The sequence below is a fragment of the Phocoena sinus genome, chromosome 10 (genome assembly GCF_008692025.1).
Source record: "Phocoena sinus isolate mPhoSin1 chromosome 10, mPhoSin1.pri, whole genome shotgun sequence".
NCBI classification, from domain to species: domain Eukaryota; kingdom Metazoa; phylum Chordata; class Mammalia; order Artiodactyla; family Phocoenidae; genus Phocoena; species Phocoena sinus.
Genome location: NC_045772.1, coordinates 56086620 through 56100030, shown reverse-complemented (window position 1 = coordinate 56100030; position 13411 = coordinate 56086620).

Here is a 13411-nt window from a genome sequence, read left to right as displayed (position 1 = left end):
CCTTCAGTGGGTACACAAATAAACATAATACTATTCAACACTGAAAGAAAATGAGCTATCAAGTCAGAAAACAAAAATAAGTGAATGCTAAATGCATACTGATAAGTGAACGATGTGAGGGTGAAAAGGCTACAGACTGTATGATTCCAATAACTGGACATTTGGAAAAGGCAAAACTATAACTACAGTAAATTGATTCACAGCTGCCAGGGATTCAGAGGGAAGGTTGAACATTGAGTAGATTGAAGCACAGGGGAATGTTTAGGGCGATGAAACTATTGTTTGATACTGTAATTGTGTACCCATAATATTATGCATTTGTCAAAACCCATCGAACTTTACAGCACAGTGAGCCTTAATATATACAATTTAAAAAAATATTTAGAAGTCTGGGGAAATCCCAAGATGGAAAGAAGACTGTGACAATTTAAGTGTATTACAAATACAGTTGAGCCTTGAACAACATGGGTTTGAACTGTGTGGGTCCATTTATACAGAGATATTTTTTCAGTAGCAAATGCTATAGTACTACATGATCCAGAGTTGGTTGAATCCAGGAATGCAGAACCCCAGATACAGAGGAACCATGTATATGGAGGGCTGACTATAAGTTATACATGGATTTTCGACTGCGAGGAGGGTCGGCACCCCTAAACTCCAAGTTGTCCTAGGGTCAACTGTATATGTGATATCCTCACTAATGTGACACAAGGGGGTTACTGCTGGTGGCAGTAGTAACTTTGGAAATGACTGAAGTCTATAATACTAAAGGCAAAATGAACTCCACATACTCACTGTACTCTAGTTGATAAAATTTCTTCCCAAGAAAGTACAGGTTAACAATTCTGATACTGCTATTAAACAGTTTAGGAAATTGATGGTGGACAGTGGGAGCCAGGTTTCTACTGTCAGAGTAGGAGATTAAGATAAGCAAGGGGAGGATGCTACGATGATCCATGTGGTAATGGATTAGAGATGAGGATATGGGTCACCAACTCATGTTTGGTTTCATATACATACGGAGGTTTATCTAACAGAAATATTCATAGTTATATGTATACACACAGGTGAGTACACACATTTATTGCAATGATATACTTAGCATTCATACCTTGCTATGATACCAATAAAAGGAGACATTGCTGTTTTTAGGACTGGGACAGGAAATATATAAGGACTATACAAGGTGAGCCTCTTGTAGTGCCAGAAAGTAAGTGCTCAAAAAAAAAATAAAAAATAAAAAAAAGCCACGACAATGGGGTATGTCAAAGGGCCACGGGAGCCAACTGAAATAGCTCTCAATGTCAAAAGCTGAAAAAATTTTAACAAAATAATACATAAAGTAGGAAGAGATTATAGTTTAAAATATAAAATAAATACCCATGAATCCATAGTGATATAAATAAATGCTTAAATAATAAGCAAATGGGGGAGAAGAGACAAAGCTCTTACACAGAAGAATTTCAAACAATTTATGGAGATACTCTGTCCTGAGTAGGGAGCATAAATCCTTACTCCTTAAGTGTGATCTTCTCATAGTGACTTCCTTCCAAAAGAGCACAGTATGGAAAGTGGGGAAAAAGTTTAGCTTTACAGTAGAGAAACCTGACAAACACTGCCTCAGCCATGTGACCATGATCAACATTAACAGTGTACAAGTTAAGTTGATAGTATGTACCCTTGATAATGATGTGATGAAAATGGTACGGTATTCTTCCCCCAAAACACAGCATCAGTCCAATCATGAGAAAAACTAATAGTAACTCCAATAAAGACGCGTCCTCAAAATACCTGAGCAGTACTCTTCAAAACTGTCAAATTCATGAAAAATAGGAAAAGTCTGAAAAACTGTCACAGCCAAGAGGAGCCATAAAGAGACACAACTCCTAACTATAATGTGATATTCTGGATGGTATCCTGGAATAAAAAGGATGCTAGATAAAACCTGAGGAAATCTGAATAAACTATTGACCTTAATAATAATTCACCAATAATTCACCAATAATAATTCACCAATAATTCACCAATAATTCACCAATAATAATTCACCAATTGGTTCATTAATTGTGACAAACACACTATTCTAATATGTTAATAACAAGAGAAATTGAGTGTGGGGGTATACGAGAACTTTGTATACTATCTTCTGTAAGTCTAAAACTGTTCTTAAATAAAAAATTTATTTAAAATTATCCCTCCCCCTTATCCCCTGGTAACCATAAGTTTGTTTTCTACATCCGCGACTGTACTTTTGTTTTGTAAATAAATTCATTTGTACCTTTTTAGATTCTACATATAAGCGATATCATATGATATTTGTCTTTTTGTGTCTGACTTACTTTACTCAGTACGACAATCTCTAGGTCCATCCATGTTGCTGCAAATGGCATTATTTTGTTCTTTTTATGGCTGGGTAATATTCCATTGTATATATGCATCACATCTTCTTCATCCATTTCTCTATTGATGAACATTAAGGTTGCTTCCATGTCCTGACTATTGTAAACAGTGCTGCAATGAACAATGGGGTACACATATCTTTTCAGATTATGGTTTTCTCCAGGTATATGCTGAGGGGTGGGATTGCTAGGTCATATGGTAGTTCTATTTTTATAAGGAACCTCCATACTCTTCTCCATAGTGGCTGTGGCATTGACATATACACACTTCTATATATAAAATAGATAACTAATAAGAACCTGCTGTACAGCACAGGAAACTCTACTCAATACTCTGTAATAGCCTATATAGGAAAAGAATCTAAAAAAAAAGAGTGGATATATATATATATGTATAACTGATTCACTATGCTGTTCACCTGAAACTAAAAAAACACTGTAATTCAACTATACTCCAATAATTTTTTTTAAAAAATAGCACAGAAAAGAAAGTTTATTTAAAATTACTTTTCAAAATACTTTACTTTAAAAAAATTATCCACAGATTCACGGATATTTATTTTATATTTTGGGCTGTAATTATATAACTATGTAATTAATCATATAACTCTAAAACGAATTATATAACTGTAATTATATAACCATATACCTAATTTTATAACTATATGACTATATCTATGTGTCTATCTATCTAACCTCATTATTTCTTATTCCTGTACCTGTTCCAATTCTTCATGGGAGCCATTTGAGGTTGTCAATTACATGACTTGTGCTTCCTTTGAACTCATATAACTAATATTCAAAGAGGTCTGCCCATGAACTGCAAAGGTCCAAGCATTCTCATTACGTTATTTAAAAACCTCTCCTCGGGCTTCCCTGGTGGCGCAGTGGTTGAGAGTCCGCCTGCAGATGCAGGGGACACGGGTTTGTGCCCCGGTCCAGGAAGATCCCACATGCCGCGGAGCGGCTAGGCCCGTGAGCCATGGCCGCTGAGCCTGCGCGTCCAGAGCCTGTGCTCCGCAACGGGAGAGGCCACAACAGTGAGAGGCCCGCATACCGCAAAAAAAACAAAAACCAAAAAAACAAAACAAAACCTCTCCTCAAGACTATCTTCTTTTTAGGAGCTATGTGAATTCGCCAAATGAAAAATTCTCATATGTGACCTTATCAAGCTGTGATTCTGAAGAATGAGTATATTTTAAGAATTTCTCATGTTGTTTCCATCTAAGTTACTATCTGATTCCTACTTCCTTTAAGACATTATAAGCCTCTTATTTATTCATAATCATATTTCCTTGTGGCAGACCATGGCCTATTCTCATCCCACCTAGTCTTTCCTTCTTTCCTTTCTTCTTTCTTGCCTGCCTGCATGCAAGTGGCTAACATATGTAGAAGATTAGACAGAGATATTAGTTATATCCTTTCGGAGCCTACAACTGGCTAAGAGGAGAAAGACATTAAAATGAAAAAGCACAGTGATAGAAAGATGTACAACATATAGAAAGGGTACACAAAGGAATTTCCTATAAATTACTCTAGTATACAAAAGACAGAAATATTAAAATGCTATCCAGAAAGACTAATTTATTTAAGGTAGAAAATCCAGTGTTTTTTGCCTTTTTCTATTAACTCTGCCACATACCATTTCAAAAAATATTTTTCATCTTGCCAAAAATAGAAACAAACAAAGAAATCCAAAAACAAACTAATTTGTGGGTCATAGGCAATGCAATAAAAGTTATTTCTTAGGTTTAGATGTAAGGATACCTACATGTACAAAGGCTTAAATTAAATGAAATGTATTTCTTTTTCATATAAAAGTCAGGATGTAGGCAGTTCTAGGCCAGTATGGTGGCCCTGCTCCATGAGGTTTCCAGGAATTCAGGCTTTTCTCTACCACTGCTTCTAACCCTAGTGGGTAGCATTGTTCTAATCACTGAATATAGTAATTAGGGCTTGGAACACATTATCCACATTCAGGCAGCAGATTGGAAGGGCCTAGGAAAACAGAACAGAAATGAGAGCACACTGTCTTTTACGGAAAATGCCAGGAATTTGACATATAACACTGCCATTTATATCTATCTTTGACCTAGCTGTAAATGAGGTAGGAGGAGATGGCCTTTATTCTGGACAATTATACTACTAGCTAAAAATTGTGTGAAAAGGAAGAATAGATATTAGGAACAGCTAACAGTTTCTACCATATCCACAGGGAGATAGTTTGGTCTCTATGTATGAAAGCACCACTACTTACATCCGGTCACACAGAGTTTATGTCTAAAAAACAATGCTGATTAATAGAACATTATACAAAGATGGAAAATTTCTGCATCTGCATCCTCCAGATGCAGTAACCACATAGACTATTATAAAGCACTTGAAATTTGTCTTGTATGATTGAAAAACTAAAATTTTAATTTAATTTATTTTATTAAATATAGATTTAAATAGCTACATGTGGCCAGAGATACTACACTGAGGGCATAGCTATAAAACTTTAGAATGCTCCCATGGCTATGATCAATTTACACTTTCCTTCCAGCTTCTACTGGACCATGTGTAGCTTTATTTGCTTAGTTACCTGTTAAGAGCAAGCTTTCCAACTTATAGGATACATGTTCTCTTCCTTTTTCCTATTACCCCCATCAAGATTTTAGTCTAGGCTCCCTTTGGAACATCTCGCTGTCTTTTATGTTTTTCAATTAAAAAATTAGCAATAAAAGTGAAAAAAAGTATCTGGTATGACCCTTTATATGAATTTGTAGCATTGTCTAGTGGCATTTGAGTACTCACCCAACTCAGTAGGTCATGTCCTTAGGATACAAGGACAAGGCTAGAAACCCTTCCAAAAATTCTGAGAAATGCAATATTATCATTCTGATTGCAACAACTCTGTTGGATCATAGATCTTTGATGAATTCAAGGATTTCTATCCTCCCTCTCATGACCATTTAACATATTCAAAGAAGTTATATTAGTAACTTTCCCTATGGGCATACGTATGCATTTCTATGTGTGAACACGTGTGTATAAGCACATATTCATATGAGAAGAGTGGAATGACCAAAGTGAGAAGCAGCAAGTTTAATATGTATAAAGAAGAGACATATGAGGTATCCTGGCTGGTGAATGTATATAAAAGGAGAAGCTATTTCAAAGACATTAAGAAGGGGAAAAAGATGAAAAGAAAATTTCATTTCTTAACAAATAAGGAAATTTAAAACTACAGCCTCATTTGCAATAAGAATAAAAACTGCACAGAGAAAAAAGCAATTCATCAAAACTTAGCCAGCATATATATTTTCTGCAGCATACTTGCTTAAATTCTTTTTCCTCCTTACTATATTTTCTTTCAAAACAATCTTCCTGTTCACTATAGTTAGAAATTTGAGGTTTGCTCATCTTGTTCTTATAGTTCCAAAATTTAGTTCCTGCTAGGAGTGAATTATGCATATCTACATGTTGAGCTTCAGGCAGAACATCAAGAAAAAGCAATTGCTATTTCAATTTATTAAATGTACTGCAAGCAAATTTCTGACTATAGGACATCTCTGTAAAGAAAATTAGAGTTTTAGAAGTGGAAACTTCCAACTAGTACACATTTACCGTTAGTTTATTCTTCACTTGGAAAGAAGAACATGGTGGGGGAACCAGAATACAGTATTTAGTTTTAGGTGGTAGACGAAAAAGAAATATTATTTTATTCAAATTTGATTTTCCATAGCTTATATTAAAATTATCATTTTTGTTTATGAGGAAAAATTCCTTTCACATTTCATGTAAAAATTCTTATTACAAGTATAATATGGATAGCTAACATATTTATATGTCTAGAAATATAATCTGTAAGACATTCTCCATGTGTATGGAAAAAGAGTTTGGGTTAGGGAGGAATTATGTACATAAATGATCATACAATCAAAGGGGTGAACTAATAAAGAAATGAAAGATTTCTAGGGAAATTTACTAAGAAAAAATACAATCAGGTATTGTGTGTGTGTGTGTGTGTGTGTGATGTGTATAAAGTCTTGCTCAAACAATAAATTAGAATGACTGGATAAACCCTTAAGCTTCTCAGATGTTATAGTCAGGAAAGAGAAAGAAAAGGTTTGCTTTGAGGAGTTTCCATTCGTTCTTAAGTGGGGAAGGATAATTCTGTGTTTCAGTGCCTTAGAACCAAGTTTGCCCTGGAGATGATCACAACTAGAAAAGAGAGCAGTTTGGAGAAGTTAGGATAAGACTTACAGCTTCTCTCCAAGAGAGGGAAAACAATTCAGTTCTTTTTCTAAAAGCAGAGTTTTAGAAGGAGTGGAATGGGGTTAGGGGTAGGAGATGAAGGCATTGAATAACTTAGGAAGGGAAAACCACATTCAGGGAAAAGAGAAGGGCACACCTCAGCTGAGGTTCATGAAGTAAGATACCCAAGACTATTCATGTTATAAAAATAAAGTATTTTAAGTTTCAAACTTTTCTAAAAAGGTATGGCCTAAGATCATTATGTTTTCATTAAGATAAAATGCACTGGACCATAACTTAGTATTTAATTTTGAGGATTAATTATAGAAAATTATTACCATTAAAGACCTAGAACATGTTTATTCAGAATTAAACATTATTTCAGTAAGGGATATCTTTGCATTGCTGAGGGTTTGAACATAGTATTCTTTTAAAGAAAAACATGAAATAGAGCACTGCTGGATCTTTTGGAATTACGCCTCTAAAGTAGAGGGTGGAGGAGCAGTTTTCCCTGATAGCTATGGAGACCATTAAAATTAGCTTCATACAAACATATGTGTGATAATATGTCCTTATCTGCTTTGCTGTGTTTTAAAAAAAGTATATACATCACAGGTGTTCAACATTATAACTGGACATCTGTATACATTGCAAATGATCACCACCACAAACCTCGTTACCATCCATCACTGCAGAGCTGGTCCTCTTCACCCACTTTGCAGACCCCCAACACTTTCCCTTCTGGTAACCACAAGTCTGATCTCTGTATCGGTTTGTTTTTGTTTTATTTTGTTCGTTTGTTTGGCTTTCTTAGATTCCACACGTGAGCGAGATCATATAGCATTTGTCTTTTTCTGTCTAAAATATTTCACTTAGCATACCTTCAAGGTCCATTCATGTTGTTGCAAATGAAGGATTTAACTTGTTTTCATGGCTGAGTAGTATTCCATCATGTATACATCTTCTTTATTCATTCATCCATCGATGGACACTTAGGTTGTTTCCGTATCTTGGCTATTGTAAATAATGCTGTAATGAACATAGGGGTGCATATATCTTTTCAAATCAGTGTTCTTGTGTTCTCTGGATAAATACACAGTTGAGCAAGCACTGGATCATATGGTAGTTCTATTCGTAATTTTTTTGAGGAATCTACATACTTTTTTGCCATAGTGGCTGCAAGAATTATGGTCCCACTAACAGTGTAAAAGGGTTTCCTTTTCTCTTTTTTGATAATAGCCATTCTAACAGGTATGAGGTGACATCTCATTGCTATTTTGATTTTCATTTCCCTAATAATTAGTGATGTTGCACATCTTTTCATGTGCCTGTTGGTCATCTATAAGTCTTTGGAAATATATCTATTCAAACTTTCTGCACATTTTTTAATAGGGTTGTTTTCTCACTGTTGAGTTGTTTGAGTTCTTTATATATTTTGGATATTAACTGCTTAATGGTTATATGATTTGCAAATATCTTCTCCCATTCAGGAGGTTGCTTTTGTGTTTTGATGATGGTTTTCTTCACTGTGCAGAAACTTTTTAGTTTGATATAGTCCCATTTGCTTATTTTTGTTTCCCTTGCCTTTGGAGTCAAATCCACAAAAACATTGCTAAAACCAATGTCAATGACATTATTACCTAAATTTTCTTCTAGGAATTTTACATTTTTTTTTTTTACATTAAAGTACTTAATCTATTTTGAGCTAATTTTGTGTATGATGTAAGATACTGGTCTAGTTTCATTTTTTTGCATGTGGCTGTCCAGTTTTTCCAACAACATTTATTGAAAACACTATCCTTTCTTCAGTGTATGTTCTTAGCTCCTTTGTGGTAAGTTAATTGTCCATACATGTGTGGGTTTATTTCTGGGCTCTCAATTCTGCTCCATTCATCTGTGTTTCTGTTTTGTGCCACTACCATACTGCTTTGATTGTTGTAGTGTAGTTTGAAACCAGGGAGGGTGATACCTCCAGCTTTGTTCTTCTTTCTCAAGACTGCTTTGGCTATTTGGATCGTTTGTGGCTCCATACAAATTTTAGAATTATTTTTTCTTGCTGTGTGAAATATGCCATTGGAATTTTGATAGGGATTGCACTGAATCTGTAGATTGTTTTGTGCAGTACAGCCATTTAAACAATGTTAATTTGTCCAATCAATAAACATGGAATATCTTTCCATTTATTTGTGTCTCCTTCAGTGTCTTGTAGATTTCAGTGTACAGTTCTTTCCCCTCTGTGGTTAAAATTATTCCTTGGTATTTTTTTCTTTTTTATGCAATTGTATATGGGATTGTTTTTATTAGTTTGTTTTTTTTAGAGCCCAGTATTACTGTACAAAAAACCACAGATCTCTGTATATATGATATTAGCTGTGGGTTTGTCATATATGGCCTTTACTATGTTGAGGTGTTTCCCTCTATACCCACTTTGTTGAGAGTTTTCATCATAAATGGATGTCAAATTTTGTCAAAAGTTTTTTCTGCATCTATTGAGATGATCATATAATTTTTACCCTTGTTTTTTTAGTGGGATGTATCATGTTGATTGACTTGCAATTGTTGAACCATCCTTGTATCTCTGGAATAAAACCCACTCAGTCATGGTGTATGATCCTTTTAATGTATTGTTGGATTTGGTTTGCTAATATTTTGTTGAAGATTTCTGCATCTGTGTTCATTAGTGATACTGGCCTGTAATTTTCTTTTTTGTGTGGTGTTTTCACCTGGTTTTGGTATCAGAGTAATGCTAGATTAATAAATGTATTTGGAAGGGTTCCCTCTTTTTCAATTCTTTGAAACAATTTGAGAAGAACAGATACTAAATATTCTTTGAATTTATCATAGAATTTGCCAGTGAAGCCATCTGGTCCTAGAGTTTTGCTTGTTAGGAGATTTTATTGATTACTGTTTCAATCTCCTTACTAGTATTGGTCTATTCAGATTTTCTATTTCTTCATGATTCAGTCTTAGAAGATTGTATGTTTCTAGGAATTTATCCATTCTTATAGTTTGTCCATTTGTTGGCGTATAATTGTTCATAATAGTCTCTTATGATTCTTTGTGTTTCTGTGGTACCTGTTGTAACTTCTCCTCATTCATTCTGATTTTATTTGAGTCCTCTCTTTTTGTTAGTCTAACTAAAGGTTTGCTAATTTTGTTAATCTTTTCAAAGCACAAGTTCTTCATCTCATTGATCTTTTCTATTGTTTTTTCATCTCCATTTCATTTATTTCTGCTCTGATCTTTATTATTTCTTTCCTTCTACTAAACAGGGCTTTGTTTGTTCTTATTTTTCTAATTCCTTTAGCATTAAAGTTAGGTTGTTTATTTGGGATTTTTCTTGTATCTTCAGGTAGGCCTATATTGGTATGAACTTCCCTCTTAGAACCACTTTAGCTACATTCCAGAGATTTTGGAATGTTTTATTTCTGTTTTTCACTTGTCTCTAGGTACTTTTTGATTTCTCCTTTGGTATCTCCAATGACCCATTTGCTGTTCAGCAGCATGCTGTTTAATGTTAATGTTTTTGCCATTTTTCCCATTTTTTCCTTGAGATTGGTTTCTAGTTTCATACCATTTTGGTCATAAAATTGCTTGATACGATTTTAATCTTCTTGAATTTATTAAGACTTGCTTTGTAACTAAAATATATCTATCATAGAGAATGTTTCATGTGCACATGAGAATAATATGTATTCTGATGTATTTCAATGGAATTCTTGAAATACAAGAATTGTATTTGAAAATACAAATTCCTGAAATATATATCTGTTGTCTCTCTGGTGTAATATGTCATTTAAGTTCACTGTATCCTTGTTGATTTTCTTTCTGAATGATCTATCCGTTGATGTCAATGGTATATTAAAGTCCCCTACTATGCCTCACTGACATTAAGAAGTTAGAGGAAGAATTCCAAAATGGTGCCTACCAGCACGAGCATTAACAAGGTAGCCTGATGTCATAAAAATGGTTCCTGCCAATGTCTCAGTTTCCAGGGAGCAGCCCAACCGGTCCCTGCATCTGGCAAATGCTTTGAGATTAGTAAGTGTGCTGGTTTTTGTGTTAAGTGAATCTGTGTGAAAGCCCTTCAAGAGTAGGTTTTCCATTTCCTATAATTCTATAGTTTTCCCCATTTGTTTTCAAAATCGGTTGTTTTGGGTACCTGTCTCTCTGGTGCAAGATCTAGGGATTGGAGTGGAGCTTGAATTTGATTGTGCATCACAACAGCTGGGGTACAGTTTGTTCCCTGGTGAGACTATATCTGCCTCTCTTACCTGTCTCATTGTTGTCATTTTACCCTTTGTTTTGGAGGCTCTGTTCATCCAGTTTTCAAGTTCCTTTCCAAGGAAATTATTTAATAGGTAGCTGTAGGTTTGTTGTGTCCATGGGAGGAGGTGAGTTCAGAATCTTCCTATGTCATCTTAAACCCTCCTCCTCCTTTGCTGTATTCTTTAAATAACAGTTTCCTAAGCTGGAAAAAAATAATGTAACAATATTACTTCAACAGGAAAATATTAACTGGCTTGGACAATAGAAACCTTAAACTTCAGAGTTTAATAGTGGTATCATTATGTGGACTGCATTTCCAAAACATGTTGAAATATTATTTCTTTGATATTTTTATTCCTAAACAATTTTTATTATTACGGCAAATTTTTCCTAAGGAAAATGCAATTGAACTTTGATTACTGACTTCAAGATTCTAATAAGTTTCATTTTAGATGAATCATGGTGCATGCTGTCAAACATATATTGTTCACAAAACACTGTCACACTACTCTTGCTTTTCTTCCCAGCATCCAAGAACAGATTTAAACACAAATCAAACATTTCCTGTAAAAGACTAATATAATGAATACTCAGATGAAAACAAAGAGCATTTTGCCTTAAATGTTATACAAGAATTCCCCATAAATTGATCAAGATAAGGAGCCCAGTGGTACATGGCAATATTGTGCATGGCTACTAAAGGACAATATTTTTAACTAATATTTTTCAAAAGCCAGTGACATTTAGTAGAACTATTCTCATAAATATATTATTTCCCATTAAATTACTTAGTGATATCCTTGGTTGTATGTCCAACAGTTAAAATGTTATTTAGCTGTATTTGCTCTAAATTATACATAATTCACTGCAGAATATTTCAACCTGAGCTAAAGAACAGATACTAGACATAAAATGTGAACTAGTGGGTTCAAATTTGATGAATACTAGGGCCTCTTATTACTGCAAGAATGTGTATCTATAAAAAATGGAAATAGGTCAAAATCCTTAAGAGTTATCTATTACTGTGTAACAAATTACCATAAACTTAGACACTTAAAAGAACATACTTTTGTATCTCACAATAACTGTGGACAAGGAATCACAGATTAGTTTTGTTTCCTGAAAGGTGGGAAAGTACTGGTCAGGACTGACTTCTTATCCAAAGACTCAACTGAGGAAGAATTTGTTTCCAAGCTCACATAGCTGTTGCCTACATTTAGCTTATTGTAGACTGTTAGGCTGAGTACTTCAGTTTCTTGCTGTCTGGAGGCTGAAGTCTTGTCTAATTTCTTACATTTATCCACACGAAACAAAGTTCACTGAATGTGAGGATGTGTAAATGAATGGATGATAGATGGTTTGATAGATAGGAAAATGGATATTTAGCTATATTTTTAGTGTTAATATTCTTTTCATTTTCTTGGCTTCAATATTCTAAATTTATAAATGTTAATCATTATTTAAACCATTTATTTATGAATGCTTTAGCAATAATAATATTAGCATTTGGTTATTACCTATATTATATGTTTTTAAAGACTCTAAAATCCTTCTACCCCTACAATTTGTTCTACTTTTTTGAAAAGGTATCTGGAAGTTCTGGATAATTCACTTTTTTCAGTTAATATTTTAAAAATCCCTTTACCACACGAATATAACCTGGGAGAGTTAACAAAAGTATCCATTAGCATCCATATATGACAGCATAAATCAGCTTGGAATATGAATCCAGTAACCTCATAAGGCCCAGAAGTTCCAGAGAATTCCCATGTTTGCATCAGAAAAATATGTACAAGAATATCTTATGCTCAGGACACTCCTTGGAAGAAAAGATCTAGATGTGATATGAGATGGCCCTGATTTTTATTAATTGATCAGTTATTTAATATTATAACATAATCTTTAATAATTTTCCTGATGAATGGAAATCCTTAGGGCTAAGCAATCCCCTATCAAGCCTGTATTTTTACCCAACAATCACTTCTTGAAGTTTACTGAAATTATGAAGGCCTATCCTCTGCTCTTAATGAATTTATGGTCTAGAGAAGATTTTTGGTATCTACTCCTTGGTAGCCTCGGCTGAAACTTCTTTTCAGTCCAAAAGCTAAGAGTACTCTACAGCACAGAAAAATAAAATCAAAGTACTCTCTCCCACAAATTGCCCTCAAATGTTTAGGGGCCTATATATATGTGTGTGTGTTGTAACGAATCTGTTGGGAAAAAAACACTCCTCACTCTTCAGCAGTGTTGGCAAAATGCATGTCATACTTAGGTGAATGTGTGTCTTAAACTAAGGTTTTGTGTTCAGTGTTCAAAGATGGGTAAACTGAAGCAGCAGACCAGGAGCCATGGGCAAGGCAATTAACGAGTGAGCTAAGCGTGAAAACCAAGAAGGTAGAAGGAGATCATTTACCCACAGGGAAATAAAACGTATCCCCTTCCTATTTTGGTCTTAACCCAGGCTATAAATTAGGTCGGAAATACTAACTTCTGAAAAGACCGAT